Genomic DNA, 23,477 nt, shown 5'->3' with positions numbered 1-23,477 from the left:
TCAGCCTAAGACCAGAAGAACTATACGGTGCCTGGCTACCACCAATGACTACCCTGACAGGGAACACAATGGAGAGTCCCTGATGGAGCAGGAGAAAAGTGGGGTGCAAAACTCAAATTCTAGTAAAAAGACCAGACTTAATGGTCTGACTGAGACTGGAGGAACCCCAGAAGACATGGCCCCCGAACTCTCTGTTAGCCTCAAACTGAAACCATTCCCAAAGTCAACTCTTCAGACAAAGATTAGACTGGGCTATAAGAAATAAAATGATACTCCTGAAGAGTGTGCTTCTTAGCTCAAGTAGATACAAGAGACTAAATGGGCAGCTCATGTCTGGAGGCAAGATGAGAGGGCAGAAAGGGACAGGAGGTAGTTGAATGGACACGTGAAATACAAGGAGGAAAGGAGGAGTGTGCTGTCACATTACAGGGAGAGCAACTATTTATAACAATATGTGTATAAATACTTGTATGAGAAACTAATTTGAACTATAAACTTTCACTTAAAGCATGATAAAAAAAAAAGAAAAGAAAAGATTTACAGCCTTGGAAACTCTATAGGGTCACTATGAGTTGGAATCGACCTGGCAGCAATGGGTTAATGGTTTTTAAAAAAGGGATTGGTCAGTTGATAGTCTGGCTGGGGGGCCCATGCGTTGAAATTTAATATAAGGGCCAATCGAATAGAGGTTGTGGGGGACTACTATCAAGAAGAGTCTGGGGTGGAGCACATCCTTTGGACCTGGGGTTTCTGTGCTGAGAACCTCCTAGACTCAGGAGCAAGAGAGCTATAACGCTGAAGATGGCACAAGACTGTGAGAAGTGGTGGCAACCACAGCAGAGCCTGGTGGCAGCAGTACGAATGGCGAGAACTACAAGCCCAGCAGATGGCTGTGGTGGTGCTTGCTAGCCCACGCAGCGAAGTGGGTGTGGTGGGCTTGCCTGGCCCACAGAGTGAGAGAGAGCTGAGTGCCTTTAGAGAGGAGGCTTGCTGGCAGAGAAGGGTGCCTCTAGGCACTTGTCAGCAGAGCTAAAGATCTAACACTTGCCCTGGCAGAGCAGAGGCCAAGAGAAGACCTGCAGGCTGGCATGGCTGAGAGAAGGCCCTGGCTGTAGGCATGGCCAAGAAGGAGATGAGAGCTGTCCTGGTTGGAAACTGTCCTGATTGGTGAACTGTATCCTGCCACCATCAGTCTGTCAGCGGAGGCTTGTGTGTTGCCGTGATGGTGGACAGGTTTCAGCAGAGCTTCCAGACCAAGGTGGACTAGGAAGAAAGGCCTGGCAACCTACTTCTGAATATCAGCCAATGAAAACTCTATGGATCACAACGGTGGATGGGGTTGCCATGAGTTTGGTGCTCGGACAATGACAGCTAACAACACATATTAACTCGTAGAAAATGTATAGGATTGTTTTGTGTTTTTAAATGCACAAATAGTATCTGTACTATGGCACAGTAGTAGTAATGTAGTAGCATCAGAACCTGTCTAACTTCAGGGAGGATAATGACCAGGATCAGCCCAAAGCTGATTCCCATGAGGTGGAAGCCAGACACACCTTCACCCCATAACCTTTTTTACCAATTTGGACACCAGCTATCCCTTTCCTGGCATTCTCTACTACTCTTCTGGGTTTGATAATCCATGGCATTGTCCACGCAGAACTCACAGACGATACTTACAATTAGTGGTTTATTAAGGACGTAATAGGGTACGACTGGGGATTAGGATCAACAGGTTACAATTCAGGATGTGGATCAGGAAGCATGCAGGCAAAGTCTCCTTTCTTCAATACAGGACATCTCTCCCTCAGTCCCCTAAAGACAGGCTCCCCTCAGCCCTCTGAGGACTGGCTCTTCTCAGCCCCCTAAGGACAGACTCCCCTCAGCCCCCTTAAGACTGGTCTTCTCAACCCCATGAGGACAAGCTCCCCTTGGCCCCCTCAGGACAGGCTACCTTCTGCCCCCTCAGGACAGGCTACCTTCTGCCCCCTCAGGACAGCCTCCTCTCAGTTCCCTCAGGACAGGCTCCTCTTGGCCCTGCCATCTGTAGTGCTGGCTCTGCTGGTGGGACCCTTCTGAGCCTCTCGCTGTCTTCAGTATAACAGCCCTTGACTGGTATTACAGCTCTTTTAGGAGGTTCCTCTCCTGTCTACTGCTTCTCTCTTCTCTGTTTCTCTCTGCTTCTTCTCTCTTCATTCTTCCTGCTGCCTCTCTTCCTGCTTCCTTCTGTCTCAAAAACCTCTGTGGGGCTGGAAGCATATACAGGCAGACCCTGGGTTACGAACATCCAACTTACGTGCAACCCATAGTTACAAACTAACCCTCATAAAGCCTATCAGGAAAAAACTGACTCGGTGTTTGGACCCCCAGGCTTCCATGAGGGGCTGGGCTTCTCCACATGTGCAGGTGCCACAGGGGTCCTTGGGCAGCCACTGGCAGGGGGCAGGGCCCTGTGACATGGTGCAGCCAGCCACTGCCCAAAGCAGCAAGCAGAGAGCCCACATGCACCCGCCTTCCTCGGAGCTGGGAAAGGGCCAGCCCCACTGTCCACATGCCCTGAGCACTGGTGCTCTGTTCCACACGGCAGGCCTGCAGGTTAGATATGAACCACACCTAACTGTTCTGACTTACATACAAATTCTACTTAAAGTCAGATTTAGGAACAGAACTCATTTGTAATCTAGGGACTGTCTGTATACATAACTCCTTGTCAATTTCAAGGTATAGCCCTTCCCAGAGGAGGCCACAAACTGACCAATCCCCTCTCAGTAGGCCACAGACACTTCATTTGCATAGTAGCCTGCAGACACTTCATTTGCATACTAAGCTGCAGAAACTTCACTTGCATAGTCCATTAACCAATCCTTGCAAGGTACGTATCAATCATAGCGTATCAAACCACAGTTGTTTACAGCTTACTGTCCCCCCCCCCAAAAAAAACGAAACCAAATCCGTTGCCAACAAGTCAACTCCGACTCATACTGACCCTATAGGACAGAGTAGAACTGCCCTACAGGGTTTCGAAGGGGCACCTAGTGGATTCGAACTGTGGACCTTTTATTTAGCAGCCAGATGCTTAAGCACTTTGCCACCAGGGCTCCTCAGCTTACTCAGGAAATGTCAATCAATCTGGACAAAAGTAACAAACCCTCTGGGGCAGAAAACTAGGGCAAAGGTAACTCCTCAGTGTTTAGGAGAAACATCTCTCAAGCTGTTTTTCCAAAGAAGCAAGGCAAAAGGCCCTACAAAGGAACTCATATCACCACGGTATCATATTCCACATGTCATTCTACACTGCTTTTTTCATTCAACAGCCTCTTTCCAGGCAGACCACATAGATCTACCTCACTGATCTTGGCTGCTGGGCGGTTTTCCATATTGTGAATGTATATAACTTAATTGTCATCCTTTTGATAGAAATTTGAGTTATTAACAATTTGTTGATAGTGCACACAGTGTTGAGCTGAAAACCTTATGAGTGTGTCTTAGCACACTGGAAGAGATATTCCTATTGGAATATCTCACTTTATTTCTTAAAGTGGGATTGTTGGATCAAATGGAAAGCACACTGTACAATTTCACAATTTAATAGATATTGCCAACTTGCATGCCAAAAAAAGACATTGTACCAATTTGTGTTTACACTCCCACGGCATGGAAGGGCCTCTTTCCCCATACCTTGGCAATACTGGGTATTCCCTTTTAAATCCATGCCAACCAGATGGGCAGAGCGGGCCCCACAACACTTTGTTTTTTGCCTCTGACCTGGGATTGCAATGATCGTGTGTTTGATGGCTGTTGGAGCCTCTTCTTCTGCCCATTGTCTCCTCCCAGTCCTTTTCCAAATTGCTATTAGTCTGTTTGTTCTTACTGATTTGCAGGGAGTTTTTACATAATGGTTTTTAACCCTTTGTCTGTCATGGTCTATAGGTTACAAATATTTTTGTAGCATACAAGGTCATTATTTCAAGAAAGGAATCACCTTGTCATCCAGATGGTTCTAGATCATCCAGATGACTCCAGAATAACCCAGAATTATTCATGGTTTTCCCAGAGGTCTGCTCCTGCTAGTGTCTGCTTCCTGCCGTCTCAGACCAAACTCTCCCATATCCATCCCTGGGACCCAAGCCACCTGCAGCCCCTCACCAGCCCATCCCCAGCCCTTCCTTCAGCCTCGCGCACACGGTCCCGGCAGGCCTAACTTATCACATGGCACTGCTGACCATGAGTCCAGGGAAGTGAGGGATGCCATCTCTTACACAAACAGGCCAACGGGAGGTTGCCCTCTTCCCTCCTGGCCAGGCAGTAGAGGAAGGAGGGGGATGCACGGCCACAAAGACGTCTCTGCAGATGGGGCCACTGTAGTGGAGAAAGAGGTCTGTTAGTACAGTCGGCTCCAGTGGTTACATAAAAGGGCTGGAGTCCAGGACCTTTTCCTACAGGGGTTTTTAACCTGGGACCGGCGAGTGAGTTTTACGGGAATGAAAGCTGTGAAACTACTAGAATTATTGGGGAAATTCCTGGCGGTAGTGTGTTCCTAGCACACATACACACAATAGTGCTATGGCCCTCATCCTCCGGCCCACCCTGAGGTCACTGGCACTCCGGAAGGCATCTGCTCTCACCACAAGAGCCTGGTTCTCTACCTGAGTGCTCTCTCCACTCCCAGTGGAGGCCAGGCGGACGTGCAGAGTGAAGGTCAGGCACCGTGGACCTGGCAGGGTGGGGGATGGGTAAGGGCCTGCTCCTCTGTCCTGACTCCCCATGGGTCCCAAGGCACACCCGCCCTCAGCACACCCTTGCCTTCCCTGTCTCACCTCTCTGCTCACCACAGCACTTTCTGGCATCACCTCGGTGTAAGACACTGTCATTCAATCCTTGTATCACGGTCTGGTTTTAGGGGAATCAAAACTAACACACACAACGCATGCGGGCTTTATGCAGCCACTGTGTACAAGCTGTGCTGTGTTAACCAAACAATCAACAAACTCGTTGAGCCCAGCCTGGAGAAACAGGAGCAGAACCTGCTCCCCATCCCAGTCTCAGTTCTCTTGGTCCTCACCTGCGGATAAGGCTCTGTGCAGTGAAATCTCGGGTCTGAAGGTATGGTCACTCGGTGTGCTTGGGTTGGCCAGTGGCGCAGTGACCTGTTCCTGACCTCTGGTCACTGAGCTGTCCCTCTTCTGGGTTGTTGAAGGGGCCGTCAGAGGTAACTGACCATCTGTGGCTTTTGCTTCACCTCCTGATTTTGGAACATAAACTGTGGTAGGTGTGTGCATGGGCACCTTTCCGGAGGATTCATGACCTGCATCCAATTTTCAAGCTTCATCACAAAGCAGATGCTAAAATGCACCTGTGGGTCCACTTGCCCTCCTGGGACTGTCCCCTTGCCCACTACCTGAAACCCCAGTTCAGATCTCACCTACCCCTCCTGGCGCCTTCTCTGTAGGGCTCCTTCCTGGCCAGCTGGGGCAAGGGCTCCCCGAAGCGCAAACTGCCTTCTAGTCTGCACAGACCTGGCCCTCATTTTTTACAGATGTCTTCACCCTGTACCCCCAGCCCAGGTGAAGGTATGGACCATAGCCAGCACCTAAAGGCTTTCTGTGACTCCCCCATCAACCCTCCCAAAAAACCCAAAGCCCATTGCTGGCGAGTCGATTCTGACTCATAGCGACCCTATAGAACAGTTGAATTGCCCCACAGGGTTTCCAAGGAGCGCCTGGTGGATTCCAAGAGCTGACATTTTGGTTAGCAGCCGAACTCTTAACCAGTACAATTTTTCTTACTCCCTCACCAGAGGACAGTTTTACCTAGTTTCGAACTTCCTGTACGTGGAACCATGCAGTATATACCCTTTTGTGGTTTATTTTGTTTTTGTTTTTTTGCTCAACCTTGTGAGATTCACCTCAGTTGTTGCACGTAGCAGAGGTTCATTCTGCTCCGTTGTGTGTAGCGGTCCATGGTGTGAGTCCACCACCACTTGTCCATCTCTACTGTTGGAGGACCTGGGCTTGTTCCAGGCTTGGGCTGTTACAAATAGTACTGCTATCAGTGTCTTGCGGTGGCCATGAGCATACACCTCCCTCGGGTATGTGGCCCTTTCCCTGGCTTTCTGGCCCCTGCTCCTAAGCTCTCTGAAGGAGAGGAGCTTTTCTCTCTGCCATCCCTGAGGCCCGGCATTCCATCAGCTCCAGACAGCATTTGCGGGAGCCCTGGTAGTGCAGAGGTTAAAGTTCTTGGCTGCTAACCAAAAGGTCAGCGGTTCAAAACCAACAGCCACTCACAGGAGAAAGGTGTGGCAGTCTGCTTCCATAAAGATTACAGCTTTAGAAACCCTGTGGGGCAGTTCTGCTTTGTCCTACAGTGTTGCTATGAGTCGGAATCGACTCATGGCCGTGGGTTTGGTTTTTCAGTGGAGTCCCGAAAGAGCCAAGTCTGGGCAGAGGGCTTGTCTTCCAGCTCAGCCGAGAATGGAAAGCTGATCTACGAGGCAAGGGCAGGCCAGCGCCCTGGGCCTGGGAGTCCTGAGGCCTGAGGCTGTGGTTCACCTGGGCTGCAGATTAGGAACCGTGCTTAAGGCTAGGGCACTCTGCTGGTGCTGTCTCCATGGACACAAGGCTCGGCCTGGGTCCCTGCACCCAGCAATGGTGCAGGATGCCTCTTCCTACCGTAGTGCAGTGACAACCACCACGGAGCTCTGCAGCATCCTCCCCTGGTGGGATTTTCAAATATGGGAGAGGTTTCTAATAAGTCACACAGCTGGTTGATCTTAAAAGCAAGAGCAACAGACGTTTGTGTGAGCAGAGGTTGGAATTGTATCGGTGCTGCTGTCGGGGTAGGACGCTGTGGGGGCCAGTGCAGGGCATCGCAGACGCCAGGCCAAGATGCCGAACACAAACTGCAAGCCACTTTCTCAGAGGCTGAGAGATGACCAATGCCGGGCCAGGCAGCCAGGACGGGTGTGGCCCCTGAAAGGCCCTCTCTTGTTCTAATTTGGGGGGGGGGTGACTCACCCCAGCTTGGAATCCACTTCTGGCTCGAGTTGCCTCAGCTTCCTCTGTGCAAACCAAAGGAGCCCTGCGTCCCACTCTCCGGGGCCCAGGCATGGGAGGGCACGGTAAGACGGCAGGGTTCATGGCACTGGGCCGCTCCCTGACTGAGTCACCGTAGGGAATGGAACGGTGAGGGGGGGGGCGGGGGAGTGGGCCGAAGCCAAGTGGAGCCTTGCTTGGCTTGGGGACAAGAAATCCCCCACAGTCCCACCTGCCCCCTCCCTCCATGGGCAAGGAGTAGCCATGTGTGTCAGGCCCCAGGAGGGCCCTCCTCGGGGGACAAAGCTCTGGCCCTCTCTCCCAGCTGTTAGGACGTGGCAAGAAGCCAGGGTGCAGAACGGAGTGAGGTTCATGCCCCAGGACGCCAGTCTCAGCTGGGCGACACTGGAATGCATCTCTCAAAAGGAAGTTGCAAAATCTTCCTTGCGACTGATTTGGGTTTTGGTCTGGGGCCAACCAGGCCTATCTTTATGGCTCTGAGGCCTGTTTAAAGTGGCAGATACTCCTTTGGCGACAGTTCTGTGAGTGCCCGCAGGGCCGACTGCACATGGGTTGCAGCCCCTTTGGCCCTTCTAGGAGCCATCCACTGAGCTCCTTGTGTCCCTGCCTGCCTTCCCATCTGCCACATTAGCAATGCCACAGTCCATTCCACTGTCAGATTCAGGAAGGTAACTATTGGCAACAAACAGGACAAAGGTTTGGTTTCCTGAAATTGTAAATAATCGTAACATTTATAAGCGCTCAGCATGAGCTGGGCACCAGCATGCATGAATGCAGAGGCCCTCACATCCAACAGCATGAGCCCCTTCACAGAGGAGGAGCTGAGGCACGCAGGCCCGGGAGCCTGCGCAGCCAGCAGACGGAAGGCAGATGGAGCGTGAGCTGCTCAGCCACACAGCCTTGGGCCTCGGACACACTTCCTGCCCAGCTCTAGCACTGCAGACGCACCCACTCATCTTACTCCTCACAGCAGCCAAAAATCAATACGGAAAACACCGAGACCGCTAAAAAAATGGGCAAGGGATGTGAACACACCATACACAGAAGGAAAACACAAAAACGGAGGTACCAGCAACAAAGAAATGCAAATAAAACACTGAGATCCTTTGGGATGTCTGGACTTGGCCAGTGATGATTCCGGGTTCCTTGGGCAGTTGTGAAGCAGGGGCCTCACGCCGGTGATCATGCTCCTTGGTGCAACCTTCCTGGAATGTGGGAACGCAACTCGTCAGGACCTGCCAAGCGCCTTTGAAAGCCAGCAGCCTTTGCCCCGTTCTCGCACCTTGGAATCAGCCCAAAGAGACAAAGAGGAATGTGTGAAGCTGTTCATTGCAGCGTTGTTTACCATTTGGCAGGAAGACACACAAATTCCAACCCAGGGGAATGGCTAAAGAAATTATGGGCAGAATGCTAGAAGCCATTAAAAGCAATATTTTTGAGGAAATGTTTACAGCATGGGGAAGTATTCATGATATGACGTTACAGGAAAAAAGCAGGATACATAGTTGTATTTGTATTTGTGTCCTGGAGAAAGTGATGGGGCTGAGTAACCAGGGTTCAGAGGGAGATGAGACCACCTGCATGGACCCACCCTGTCAACACCTTGGAAGTTTTCTGTCATGTACATGTTTTATTTTATTTTTTTAATTTCTATTCTGAAATGATTTTGAACCCAATAGAAAGTTTGTAAGAATATAAAAAAAAAAGAACTTCCATATACCCTTCACCTAGATTTACCAATTGTTAACATTTCATCCCATGTATTTTCTCTCCCACATTGTGATTATATATATATATGTTAACATATGTATCCTGTAAGTGTACAGTCGGCCCTCCCATTCTGCGGGTTCCGAATCTGCGGATTCAACCAACCTCAGATCGAAAATATTCGGGGGGCGGGGTAGGGGGGGAAGGAAGTTCCAAAAAGCTAAACTTGAATTTGCCAAGCACGGAGCACTCTGTTGAATCCAGGCGAATGAAGTGATGTGTAGGCACGCCCTGCTGTAGTCTCCCGCCACCATCTCACATCCTCAGTCTCTCTCCAGCACTCGGAGTCTGAGCATTGTTCACCTTGTGTCTTGTCATTGTTCCCTAAACAATACAGTATAACAACTTTTTACATAGAATTTACATTGTATTAGGTATTATAAGTAATCTAGAGATGATTTAAAGTATATGGGAGGATGTGCCTAGGTTATATGCAAACACTACATCATTTTATATCAGGGCCTTGAGCATCTTAGAAAACCTGGTGGCATAGTGGTTAAAAGCTACAGCTGCTAACCAAAAGGTCAACAGTTCGAATCCACCTGGCCCTCCTTGGACACTCTGTGGGGCAGTTCTACTCCATCTATAGGGTTGCTGTGAGTTGGAATCGACTCAACGGCAACGGGTATACGGGTGAGCATCCTAGGATTTTGGTATCTGTGGGGGGTCCTGGACGACTCTATGAAATTGTTTTCCTGGGCCACTTGAACATTAGACTACAGACCTCACACCCCTTACCCCTGACTATTTCATATGCTCTTCTAAGATCAAGGCATTCTCTTAACTACAGCACCATGATCGGATTGAGGAAATTTAGCATAGATCTGTCTAGTATACATACAGTCTGTATCCAAATTTTGCCAATTATCCCAATAAAGTCCTTTATAGCATTTTCCCTGGATCCATGATCCTAACCAGGTTCACCCACTGTATCTCGTCTTCACATCTCTTCCTTTCTTTTAATCTGGAATAGTTTCTTGGCCTTCCTTTGTTTCTCATGGCCTTGGTATTTTTTAGAACTACTGACCAGTTCTTTTGTACAATATCTCTTGTTGGGTGTGTCTAGTGTTTCCTCATGATTCGACTCAGGTTGTGTATTTCTGGAATATCACGGCAGTGATGCTGTGTCCTTGATGCATCATGTCAGGAGTCACACAGAGTCAGCATGTCCCAGCATTTGTGACGCTAACTTTCGTCAGATGGGTAAGGTGGTGTCTGCAGATTTCTCCTTTGCAAAGATGCTTGTTCACATTTGTAATTAATAAGTCATCTCTGAATGATATTTCTATGTGAATATGCCGTTCCCCACCAAGCTTTTACCCACAGCATAGCATCCACTGGTGTTTTTCACGTGCATCAATTACGATTACAATGGTTACAAGTTGCATTGTTTTTAAAATTTAAAGTAAAACTTGTTTTAGAAAGAATGAATTTTAGCCACTGCAAAAAGGCAGGAAGTGAGAGATAGATGAAGCAAGATGGGGAAAATGGTGATAGTTGGTCAGGCGGGTTCATGGGCACCTGGGTATTCATTATATCCTTCTCTACAATTCTGTCTATTTGAAACTTTCTATAAGAAACATTGTTTAAAGCAATGATTTCACTCTAGTTAATAATATTCATGCTAAAATGTTTAGCAGGAAGTATACTGTTGTCTTCAGCTTACCTTGAAATGTATCAAAAAATAAGATGAGTTGATGGACTGGTCTGCCATTGAGGCAGCAGAGCAAGTACAAATTGTAGAATCTGGGTGGTGGGCATATGGGCACTCTCCACGCAATTCTTTCAACTGCTCTGTGTTTGAAATTTGTCCTAATAAAATACTGTGGAGGAAGTAGGTTCCTGGGTGGCACAAATGGTTTGCAGTCTGCTACTAACCTAAAGATTGGCAGTTTGAACCCCTCCAGCAGTGCCACGGAAGAAAGTCCTGGCTATCTGCTTCTGTAAAGATTACAGCCAAGAAAACCCTATAGAGCAGTTCTACTCAGTAGCCTATGGGTCACCGCGAGCAATGGGTTTGGGTTTTTTTTTGCTTTGGTGGGGTAGTGATAGGTGATTTTATCTTTCTTTTCTGTATTCTCTGTGTTTTAAAAACCTGTACAAAGAACACGAGTTATTCTGTGTGTTTATGGTCAATGCTCAGGAGATCAGTGGCTCTCGCCAGTAGTTGCCAGGCAGTCAGCCCGGCAGCCAGGGACAACGGATGTCCTTTTAGCTCCTCTGAGGATGACTCTGGGTTTGGGCAAGGGCACTGCACTCTGGTGTGTTTGGGCCTGGTCTCTGCTCATATAAACACTAGGATTCTTCAGGAACTGAGGCCAGGAATCCCTTTGAAGAGGAATGACTCCTTCCTTCCTCCAGCAGCCCCTTCCCTGGATGCCTACGCCACTTCTCGGCAGGCAGGCCCTGAACTTGTGGGGAGCTGCTCTCCATGTGCCCCACTCACCCCAGCACACTCTCTTCAGTGGGCCTTTTCTGTGTTCTTTTCTTCCAGGGAAGAGTCTGATCAGTGAGAAAGGGCACTTGCAGAAAAAAGGAGAGAAAGGTGGAAGAAGAGCCTGTGAGCACCTTGGTGCAGAGAGCTGAGAAGACAAACAAGGCTTTGGGCCCGGCCCCGGCCCCTGCCACGCTTCCAAAGCAGGGGTCCCACTGTCCTTTTCTTCCTCTTTGTAGAGGAAATATTAAGCCTGAGAGACTGGGGTTCAAACCCCAGCGTCACCACTTACCTGTGACCCTGGACAGCAGCTTCTCCTTTCTGAGCCTTAGTTTAACCAGCTGCCATCAAGTTGATTCCTGCTCAGAACAACCCCACATGCGTCAGAGTAGAACTGTGCTCCCCAGAGTTTTCATGGCTGTGATCTTTTAGATGTAGATCACCAGGCCTTTCTTCCAAGGCACCTCTGGGGGGGTTGAACTGCCAACCTTTCTGTTAGTAGCCCAGCCCTTAACCGCTTGTGTCACCCAGGGACTCCTGAGCCTTAGTTTACCCATCTTGAAAATGAAGCATTCTTGAGAACTAAATGAGATAGTCCCAAAAAGGGATCAATGTTATTCATTCATTTGAAGTAATGTTTATTGAGGGACTATTATATGCCAAGAGCCCCGGTGGCACAGTGATTAAGAGCTCAGCTGCTAACCAAAAGGTCAGCAGTTTGAGTCCACCAGCTGCTCCTTGGAGACTGTACGAGGCAGTTCTACTCTGTCCTATAAGGTTGCTATGAGTCGGAATCAACTTGATGGTACACAACAATTAGCACTTAAGGAGCCCCGGTGGCACAGTGGTTAAGCACTTGGCTGCTAACCAAACAATCAGTGGTTTGAACCCACCAGCTGCTCCACAGGGGAAAGATGTGGCAGTCTACTTCTGTAAAGATTTACAGCCTTGGAAACCCTATGTGGCAGTTCTACTCTGTCCTATAGGGTCATTGTGAATTGGAATCAGCTCAATGGCAATGGGGTTTTTTGGCTATTATGTGCCAGGCACTGTTCTAGGTAGAAGAAGATATAACGGTAAACAAAATGAGACCTTGCTATTTGCAGTTTATAGTCCAGTGGTAGTTATTATCTGTTAAATGTGCCCCAAAGCCCCTGACTTATCCATAGGCTGGTTTCTAGGGTCAAATATGAGGCCCTGAGTGTTGAAAGGCAGTGCAAAATGTGAAAAGTGCAAAGCTATCTATGCAGACCCTGAGCAGGGACTCTCCATCAGGTGGATCCAGGTGATAGGTCCTATCACAGGGACACTCAAGGCAGACACCCCAGGAGCTGACACTCCTTTAGCCCACCTCCCCACCCCGCTGCATAGCACAGCTGCATTTCTCTCACTACCTCCATTTCTATATTGACATCTCCCTCTGCCCTGGCTTTGTATTGTGGCTGCCTTGTTTCCCCTGCCCATCTTTTGTAAGACTCACATTCAAGCCTTGCCCCTTCCCCCAGGGAGAAAGGTGCTGTTTGGCTTAGGAAATTACTGTACAAAATGGAGTGATCCTGTGGGCAGAGGTCTCATGCCAGGGCACCTCACAGGATCCTTGCCCAGCCAATGGGTGTGTGCCTTTGGCTGGTTCAGTCCATATGGCCAGGGAAGGGAGGATCCAAGGGGCAACTGTGGGATTTGTAAAGCTTTGTACAAGTAAGACCTTTTACCCACAGTTGTTTAAGACCACTGTCTTGTCCACTCTGTCCCATTTCCCTCATGTCAATGGTGTTGGGGTGGCTATACGCTAGGGCTTCAGTGATGGGTGATTGAGTTGGGGAAATTGTTTGGATTGAATGATATGTATTTATGTGGTTCATGGTCATGTCCTTGTATATTTAGTTGTTTCTAGCCAATGAAAATAAGGGAAGCCCTCAATGAGATGGATTGACAGAGTGGCCACAACAATGGAGTTAAGCATACCAACGATCATGAAGATGGCTCAGGACTGGGCAATGTTTCATTTGTTGTGCATGGGGTCACCAGGAGTTGGAGCCAACTCGATGGCAACAAACATCCACACAACCAGCCATCTCAGTGTGGAGCTGGCTCTGAGAATACTCCTTCCACCTACCCACTGGGTTGACTCACCTGGGGTCATGACACAAAGACAAAGGGCCAGCAGTGGTGTTCTGATATGAACTGTCCTGGGGCTCAGGGAACCCAAAGTATGCAGGGAGTTGGGGAGACAAGGGTGGGAATGCACGGAGCCTCTCCTGCACAAGTGCAAATGTGCCAGCAACCCATCCAGCCCTTCCCAGCCCCTGGAACAAGAGCCAAGGTGAACCTGAAGAGCCAGCCAACATCACTGTCCTGAGGCCGCCATGCGTCGTCTTTCCCACAGCAGCTGAAGGAACCCAGGGCAGCTTTCCTTCACACCTCCTCAGATGCCTTCCCCAGGAACCTGTCTACATTGAGCATGTTGTCCTAGTCCTAGGATTTGCCTCAGAGAGTAGGATTTTTATGAAGGAAAGACTGCAAAGAAGAGAATCTTTTGGAAAAATAAGTGATCTTTCCCCATTTCACCTGCTGTGAAAATGTCAATTTTCCTTGTGCTTGGAGCTTTCATAGCTGCTCTGTCATGCTATTTTCAGTATAATAGCAGAATAGACATGAGTGTGGCATTAGAGTCAGGCCACCTGGCTTCAAAACCATTTGCCACTTGCTAACTGACCTAGGGCAATCACTTACCTGGAAAACAGGAATTATCATAATACCTACACCGTAAGGGTGGTTGTAAGGATTAACTGGGATAATATATGTAGTGCTTAACCCAGGACGTGGCACATAGCAATGGCTCTGTAAATGCTAGCAATTGGTATTTTTATTAGTATTATTCACAACACAGCTGTGAGGAGGTATCTAGCACATGGTAAGCCTCCTCTCAATATGTGTGGGAAGGAAGGGGAGAAGTAAGGAACATGGTTATGAGAGGAGGAGACCTGATTTCTGTGGAAGGGGTTTGTTAAGGAAGTATACCCCAGGAGGGTGGTGGGGGAGTGGGGATGGCAGGCCAAGAAGGGAAAGAGGCTAGGCCACATCCCGCAGAGGGTGGCTTCGGCCTGACCTCTCTGTGAAGCTGGAATGTAAGCCTGAGCTAAGGTTGCTGGGCTTTCATGCTCCTACACTGTTGGCCATTGGTGGAGAGCCATGGCAGTGGTGAGGGGGAAGATAGCACATAAGCTCCCACCCACTTCTAGCTCTCTACAAGGAGGAGCAAAGTGGCCCCAGCAGCTGGAGGACAGGCCCCCTCCAGACTCTCCGGTGCAGACGCTTGGAAGCAAAAGTACATTCAAACCAGATACGGTGCCCAGAAACGGTGTGAGGGACCTCAGAGGAGCACCCACAGTATCCCTGCAGAACAAGAAGAGTGACCTTAACTAAGAGATGGGGAAATCAAGGCTTAGCAACATACGCATGTAAGACTCTGTTCCAACACCTTGATTTTTTCACTTCATATTTTATCTAGGAAATCATTCCAGAACAGAACATATAAAGCTGCCTCATCCTTTTTTTTTTTTTTTTAGCAGCTGCAGTATTCATCGAAAGGCTACATTATGGCATTAACCATCCTCTATTGATGGATATTTAGATTGTTCCCAATCTTTTGCTATTACAAAAGAAATATTGCTGTAAATATCCTTGTACCGGAGTCTTTTACGCTTTAGCAAGTAATCCTCTAGGATAAATTCCTAGGAGTGAGTTCTTAAGTCAAAAGGCATGTATGTTTTACATTTTTTGATAGCGGTTGTACCAATTTACACTCCCACCTACAAATGACGGGAGTGTGTGCCTCCCCACACTCCGGCCAATGCAGTGTTATCGACGTTTTGGATCATTGCCAACCTGATAGGTGAAAATTGTACTGCACTGAAGTTTCCATCTGTACTCCTCTTACAAATGAAGCTAAACATCTTCTCATAAGTTTATGGGCCATTCAAGGAGCCCTGGTGGTGCAGTGGTTAAGCACTGGGCTGCTAATCAGAAGGTTGGCTGTTTGAACCCACCAGCCACTTTGCCGGAAAAATACGTGGCAATCTGCTTCCATAAAGATTTACAGCCTTGGAAACACTATGGGTAGTTCTACTCTGTCCTATAGGGTTTCTATGAGTTGGAATCAATTAGATGGCAATGGGGTTTTTAGTGGTACAATGGTTAAGCACTCATTGCTAACCAACAGGTTGGTGGTTCGGACCAACCCAGTGGCTCCATGGGCAGAAGACCTGGCAATCTGCTCCCGTAAATATTACAACCTAGACAACCCTGGGGGACAGTTCTACTTTGTCACGTGGAGTTGCTGTCATGGATCGAATTATGTCCTCCCGAAAATGTGTGTATTAACTTGGTTAGGCCATGATTTCCAGTATTCTGTGGTTGTCCTCCATTTTGTGATTGTAATTTTATGTTAAAGAGGATTAGGGTGTGATTGTAACACCCTTACCAGGTCACATCCCTGATTCAGTGTAAAAGGAAGTAAAGGAAAGGGAAGCTAGCAGAGAGAAGGGACCTCATACCACCAAGACAGCAGTGCTGAGAGCAGAGCATGTCTTTTGGACCTGAGGTTCCTACACTGAGATGCTCCCAGACCAAGGGAAGACTGCTGACAAGAACCCTCTTCCAGAGCCAACAGAGAGAGAAAGCCTTTCCCTGGAGCCGGCGCCCTGAATTCCGACTTCTAGCCTACTGGATTGTGAGAGAATAAACTTCTCTTTGTTAAAGCTGTCCACTTGTGGTATTTCTGTTACAGCAGCACTAGATGACTAAGACAGCTATGAGTCAAAAAGTGATGCAACTTAACAACAAAGGTCATTTATATTTCCTTTCCTGTGACTGAACTGTCATATGCTTGCTTATTTTTCTATTGTAATTTTATTTGCCTTATTAATTTGTAGAAGTTCTTCATATATTAAGAAAATGTGAATATTGAGTACAGTGACCCAATGACGGAAGTAGAAGTTCATTCACCCCAAGGGCTGTCCATTGGTTCTGTTACCTAAATCTCATGGTCAGACCAGTCCTTTCTGATGTCTGGTTCTTTATTTATTCTTTTGATTCTGTGAGCCACCCTGTTGTTGTTAGCTGCTGTTGAGTTAGCTTTTGAGTCATGGTGACCTCATGCACAGCAGAACAAAATGCTGCCCAGTCTTGTGCCATCCCCATGATCAGTTGTGGATCAGGCTATTATGATCTATAGGATTTTCATTGGCTGATTTTTGGAAGTAGAGCTCCAGGCCTTTTTGCCTAGAAAGTCTGCCTTAGTCTGGAAGCTCCACTGAAACCTATTCAGCATCATAGCAATATGCAAGCCTCCACAGACAGGGAGATGGGGGCTGTGCACGAGATACATTGGCCAGAATCTAATCCAGGTCTCCCATAAGGGACGTAAGAGTTCTACCACTGAATCCCCACTACCTCGCCAGCTACCCTATATCCTCCCAATTAAGTTTCTTGCTTGTTTTGATTTGACTTAACTTAGCCCGAGTTGATTTCTGTGGTTTAAAGAGCCTGGATGTACATCCCCTCCCACACCAGGCCAAGGTTCCAAGGTGAAGGTGCTTGTTGCAAAATGAATTTCTGTGTGAGCTGGGATCTTCTCCCACTCCCAGCCAGAACTCCCTTCCTTCTCTGAAGATCCTCCGCTCCCAGCGTCCTCCTCGCCAGCTGCAACTAGGGTGCTGTGGCCCCCTCTGCCTTGTCCTCACAAGGACCAGGGTCCTGCTGTCTTCACTGAGTGATGACTGATGGACCTGAGAGCAGGTTTATGCTTCGTCAGCGTGCATTCTGGGAGTGTGGACAGCAGATCTCCTTTGAGAATTATGGTCCAGAGCCAGCTGGGCCCTCCAGAAGCCTGGGGCCTGCCAGTCCTTGAATGGAGGAGAAGGCGCAGAAGAGAAGCTTGCCCAGGCTGCACAGGGAGTTACTGACACACAGAGCCCAGGTGTCAGAGTCTGGGCCCCTATCGAGTGTTCACTCACTCTTTCAGCAAACACTCCTGGCCACAAGGGTAGTGCAATGTGCGGATGGCACTGCTCAACAGTGAATGCCCACTATATCAATGCACCCATGATAACTGCTCTGAAGGGGAAGAGGGATCCAGGTGAGAATGTCACAACCCAGTGTGAGGGGTGTCACAACCCAGATGGAGTGATCAGGGATAGCCATTCTGAGGAGGTGACATTTATTCCAAGACAAGTAAGAACATAAATAACAGGCAAAGAGCAATCTAGCAGAGGGAACAGCATGGAAGGGCCTTGAAGCTGGAAGGACGTGCCCATTGTCAGGGAACTGTCAGCTTGGCTGGAGCAGAGTGAATGGGGGAAAAGTCCAGCAAAAGAAGGCTGTAACACAGACGGGATTCAAGTCATTTAGGAACTAGGCACTGTAGGTCTTGCTAAGGAGAAACTGGCTTCTATTCTGAGTGCGTTGTTCTTGGGGGTCAAAAGTGGATTTTCGGCTCGTAACGAACTCATATGACAGAGTAGAACTGTCCCATAGGGTTTTCTTGACTGTAATCTTTACCAAGGAGCCCTGGTGGTTAAGCGTTCAGCTGCTAACTGAAGGTTAGCATTTTGAACCCACCCAGTGGCTCTGTGAGAGAAAGACCTAGTAATCTGCCTCCATAAAGATTTCAGCCTAGAAAACCCTACGGGGCAGTTCTACTCTGTCAAATGGGGTCGTTATGAGTTGAAACTGATTTGATAGCATGTAACTACAACAATCTTTACGGAAGCAAATCACCAAGTTTTTCTCCCACAAAGCCACTGGGTGGGTTCAAACCACCAATCTTTTGGTTAACAGCCGAGCACTTAAACATTATGCCACGAGGGCTCCTTATTCCATGTGTAAATGGGTGTAACTGAGAGTCCCGGAAAAGGTTTAAATGCACCAGTGGTGGTAGGGGAGAAAGGGTGTGATTTATCCCAGAGAGTAAGACTCCTTAGATGGTCTTGAACAGGCCCTTAAAGGTTGTGACAGGAGCTGTTCTGCCTGCCCACGTCCCCAGGCCTCACTTTGGCAGAAGGTGTTGGCCCAGCTCCCACCTGCCTGCCTGGGGCTACCACTGTGACACTGCACCCCAGAAGGCTAGCACTCACTCTGTGAGAGCTGGAGGGTGCATTTTTAGCCCCCTCAGCCCTGAGAGGGACAACTCTGAGGTGAGTCCTGTACTATTTGATGGGTGTGCCCAGGCATGGAGCCCAGATGCCACAGCAGTATCCTGCCCACTGGTGCATCCTGTCTCGGCCCCTCCCTTCCTGGTCTCACTTCCCACTCACCTGCTGGTGGCTTCTGGATCACCTCCACTGGATTGCCTTCCAATCCTTGTCTCAGGTCAGGGAACCCCCTGTAGGATGGAGATCTCCCAAAAGAACTACTCACCCCGCGCCGCATACCTGCTCCTCGATTTTTTTACGTCAGTTGATATTCCTAAACTGTAAATTCCATGAAAGCCTGGGACCCAGTCCATCTTCCTCCCTGCAGGTCCCAACCCACACAAGGCAGATACCTTCAGAGTGCTTGTTGAATGAATGATGAGTTACTACCCTGAGTCAGACTCCTGGGACACTGTCCTTTCAGGGAAGGCCAGGGCACTACCGGGATGGCCTCTGAGGCCAGGGAGGGGGCTCAGCCAGATTCCCTGGGCTCAGAGTTCCTCATGCTTTTCACCAGGGTAATTGGGGCCACAGGTATCATGATGGGCTGTCCTCCAGCAGCTGGCTGAGGCGGGGTCCATAGCAATCCTGCCCAGCAGGCTTCGGAACCTGTTGGGTCAGTTGCAAGGCCTCTGGGACCACTGTCCACCGGCTCAGGGTCAGGTGGCGTCAGGCAAGGGCCTTGGCTGGCATGCCTACTCCTGGGCCTCTCCCTAGGCAAGTCCCTCCAGGTCTGCCTTGCTGCCACACCCTGGGACAGAGGCCTTGGCTCTTCTAAAAACCCACTAGGGCCTGCATAGTTTGTTCATTGTTACTGAGCACTTTGGGCCAGCCACTGGGCGAGGGGCTTGGGACACAGCAGCGGACAACGGGATCTGCTGCCTGGTTAATGGGACTTGTGGCTGAGTGAACACACGGGGAGAGGGACACTTGCAAACGTCTGGGTGCTATGCAGGGCAAACAGGAAGTTTTGAGGGCCAGTGACAGGAAGAACCCGTTTGGGGAGGGTGGGTCAGGAAGGTCTCTCCAGGGAGCTGCACGTATACTAGGGCCCTGAGGGATGAGGGGTGAGAAGGACCAAATCAGGCAGGGGAGCAGCTGATGCAGAGGCCTTGAGCAGGAAAAAAGGGTATTTCTGAGACACCAGCGAGGCCTGCCCTGTGAGATGAAGGAGAGGACAGAAAGGGGCGGAAGAGAGCTAATTCTAGGTGCGTTGAGAAGCCATCAGGGTTTTTTTTTTTTTGTGGTAAAATATATATAACAAAAAAAATTTTCCATTTTAACCATTCTAAGCGTAAAATTCAGTGGCACTAATTACATTCACCACGTTGTGCAATCATCACTACTGTCCATTTCCAAAACTTTTTCACTGCCTAAAATAGAAGCTCTGTCCCCCTGAAGCATTCACTCCTCATCCTCCCCTCCCCCAGCCCCTGGTAACGACAACGGCTTTTAAGCAGAAGGGTGGTAAGATTGGATTTGCTTTTCACAGACCCCTGTGCACTTAGGACTCTGGAGGGAAGGGGAGCTATGTTGGCCCTAATACAGCTTTCCTTTTATGACCTCGCTTACTTGGCACTTGAGGACTTTGAGACTCAGGGAGGGGAAGGGACTTGCCCGAGGTCGCATGGTTAGGAGGTGACAGAGCCCGGAATTGTTCTGGGTCCTGGTCATCCATCACACTACACTCATGACACTGGCTGCCTCTTTTCCTTTTGGTTGAAATGATTGTGTCTGTTGGGTAGGAAATATGGAGAGAGGAGAGAGGCAAACAGAACAAGGAGAAGACTTCCCTCTTGTCCACCCAAACCTCCAATGCTTCTTTGGTGCTTATGATCATGGCACCGAGGGAAAGTTTTAGGACCCTGCCTGCCCCCACCTTTCGTTTTTCACAATTCCTTACTTGTTTAATGTGCTTCTCTGTCTTTCCAGGCCATAAGAACCAAGCCTGTGATACACTTAAGGTTGTCTTCCTGGTGCTCCCACAGTCCTCAACAGCCAGGGGGCCACTAGGAAAAGACTAGGAAGAGGACCCCAATCACTAAAAGTGACCCCACCGTGATAATCACACCCATCCCGCCAGAGCCTGAACGCATCAGACTCTCCGGGAGCATTAGCTTTTAATACTTATTACTTATAACTAGAAGCAGGCAGCACACCAGAACAAATGCCGATCCATTTTTAGCCAATCCCCCTGATGTGAAAAGGCTGTAGGGGTGGAGATGACGACTCTTCTACAAACACCCCACTTCACACCATAGGCGAGAGGCTCAAAGGGTCTTCCTTTTGGACCTTCCTAAACTGATCCCCCCAGCTAGGTAGGCTAGTTAAGTGGGATGGAAAGTTCTGCAATGTGCGCTCCCACCTGGCACCATGAGTGAGGGACCCCAAAATTCCTCCCCCAGCCATTCTTATACTCCAGAGACTACCTCACTCACTATAGAGAGGGCATTGTAGATTTTCCTGCCTAACTACCTGAGGAAGGTGAGGGGGTGGTTAGACATTTTGACACCTAGCTTGGAATTGTATCTCTTTAGCTCTGCTGACGAACATTAAGGGGAGGGTGGGGAGGCGGGGGCAGTGATTTGTTCTGAGGCCTAAAGATGCTAACAGGGAGAGGAAGTGGAAAGACGTGGCCGCCGGACTGGGCTGTATCTGCCTTCCCTTGAAAACTCCCGACTGTAACATAAAGTAAACCTCCAGTTGCCATGGAGTTGACTCGGACTCAGGGTGACCCCACGTGTGCCAGAGGAAAACTTTGTAGGGTTTTCAGTAGCTGATTTGTTAGAAGTTTACCTGTAGTCTTTTCTTCCAAGGTGCGTCTGGGAGAGCTCAAACCTCCAAACTTTTGGATAGCAGCCGGGCTCTTAACTGTTTGCACCACCCAAGTATTTAGTAGTTCCTTTGTAGTGGAGAGTCTAAACTTGAACTCAAGGAAAGTGAGCCAACAATTGGGCTGGGTCGAATTCATGGGAAAATGAATGAATGAAGTGGGATCAGGTCCCTCTTCTGCTTATTTCAAGTTCCTATTGTTCAATGCTGGCACAGAGGAGAGCAATTGACTTTTGTGTGTTAACTTTGTATTCTGCCACCTTGCTATAATCACCTATCAGTTCCAGGATTTTTTTTGGGGGGGGGGTCCATTTTTGGGAAGATTTTACATAAATTTTTTATTATATTATCTACAAATGAAGACAGCTTTGTTTCTTCCTTTCCAATCTGTATACATTTGATTTCCTTTTGTGGTCAGCTGCACTAGCTGGGACTTCCAGTATGATGTTGAATAAGAAAGGTGAGAGGGGACACCCTTATCTTGTTCATGTGTCTCAACCAGTAAGTGTGATGTAAGCTATAGGTTTTTTTGACGATGTTCTTTATCAAGTTGAGAAAGTCCCCTTCTAGTCCTAGTCAGCAGATAGTTTTTATCATGAATGGGTGTTGGATTTTGTCAAATGCTTGTTCTGCAAATCTATTGGTATGATATAAGATTTCCTTCTTTAGCCTGTTGATATGAGGAATTACATTAATGGATTTGCAAATGTTGAATCAGCCTTGCATGCCTGGAATAAATCCCACTTGGCCATGGTGTATAAATCCTTTCATACGTTGTTACATTTGATTGCTAATATTTTGTTGAGGATTTTTGCATGTGTGTTCATAAGAGATTTTGTTCTGCAATTTTCTTTCCTAGTCATGTCTTTGTCTGGTTTCTGTATGAGGGCAATGTGGGCCTTGTAGAATGAGTTGGGAAGTGTTTCCTCCTCTTCTATTTTTTGGAAGAGTTTGAGAAGGATTGGTGTTAGTTCTTCTTCCAGTGTTTGTAGGACTCTACTGCTTGTTATCTCCGAGTGGCCCACACTGAATCCCCTGACAGCCCAAGTCTTCACAATGGCCCGCCACCACTAACCTGACCTGACATCCAACCGCCTTCACTTCCTCCTACCTGGACAACTTGCTTAACCCCTCAGGGCTTCAGCCTCCTGAATGGAAGTGAGATGACCCCTCAAGTTCCTTCAAGAGAATCTGCCCCTTGCCTGTCGACTCCTTGCCCAGGGTTCCTCCAGCCTGGCCCAGGGCCCCCTCCACCCGTCCCCAGCCACATCGCAACAATGGTGGGTGGCCATGCCTGGGCGCTCTGACTCCCAAGGGGCCTGTCGGCCCCTGACATAGGATGCCAAGTGATGTCATGTATGCTTGTTTCTGGAGACAGGGTCTCTAGCAAGGGTCTCTACCTAATGGCCCCCCAACTGGCCCACAGATGTGTTTAGTTTGGCTGACACAGTACTGTGCTTTTTTCTGAATTTTGAATTAATTGCCAACATTGAAAATCAGTAGTTTTCCCACAGAAATGTGGATTTTTGACTCTTCTAGAAAACTAGGAGATCTGGCCCCCTGCAGGGCAGCCATGAGTCAGAATGGAGGAAGCACTCATTCAGCAGCCTCCCAAGTTTCATCCCCTCCCGCCCCTCCATGTTTGGCCCCACAGGCACTGCAGTTATAGTCTAGAGCTTCCTTCATGTTCTCAAAGGGCTCTGTGAACCCCACATGTAAGCGGCTTCACCTGAGGCCTGATTCACACTAACACAACCGATATGGCCTTACCAAGCTCCTCCCCTCAGCCTCAGTTTCCCCCTCATTGAGGAGCGTACTGCCTGGCTGTAACTAACAGCAACTTGAGGAGGCAAAGACACATTCCCAGCATCCCCTGGAGGACTGAGAATGCCCACGCTCTTTGTCCCAACATCCTAAGAAAGGCCAAGTTGATAAGACTGTGGGTGGCCAGAAGACAACATTCTTGGGACTCAGCTGAAGTGGGAGGTGTCCACCCGCTCAGCCCAGATAGCTCCAGCACAGGCAGCGGCTGTCCAGGCACCTGCCCCTCCCTCTGCATTTCTGCAATGCTGTGGAGCCGGGCCACAGCCAAGACACCACATGCCGCCCCATTTTGCGAGTACTGGATGAAAGAACGCCAGCCTTGTAGGAGGGAGATGGGTATGCCCCTTGGCCTGCCCCTGCTGGGCCCCTCCTAAA

At 48.8% G+C, this 23,477-nt stretch overlaps 1 long non-coding RNA gene across 2 annotated transcripts; it reads right to left on the bottom strand.

Annotated features, from left to right (window-relative positions):
* Window positions 1-1,604: 1,604 nt before the first annotated feature.
* LOC126070528 (uncharacterized) lies at window positions 1,605-7,157 on the bottom strand. 2 transcript variants are annotated; one of them, XR_007516213.1, is made up of 5 exons: window positions 7,014-7,157; window positions 5,906-6,027; window positions 5,063-5,242; window positions 4,260-4,359; window positions 1,605-2,249 (listed from the first exon to the last, which is right to left on the bottom strand). It is a non-coding gene; the product is annotated as an uncharacterized LOC126070528 (long non-coding RNA). The 2 variants fall into 2 exon arrangements; XR_007516212.1 differs by lacking the exon at window positions 5,906-6,027.
* Window positions 7,158-23,477: the final 16,320 nt, after the last annotated feature.

Source organism: Elephas maximus, chromosome 2, assembly GCF_024166365.1.
Source record: "Elephas maximus indicus isolate mEleMax1 chromosome 2, mEleMax1 primary haplotype, whole genome shotgun sequence".
Taxonomy (NCBI): domain Eukaryota; kingdom Metazoa; phylum Chordata; class Mammalia; order Proboscidea; family Elephantidae; genus Elephas; species Elephas maximus.
This window is presented reverse-complemented; position numbering and strand designations above follow the sequence as displayed.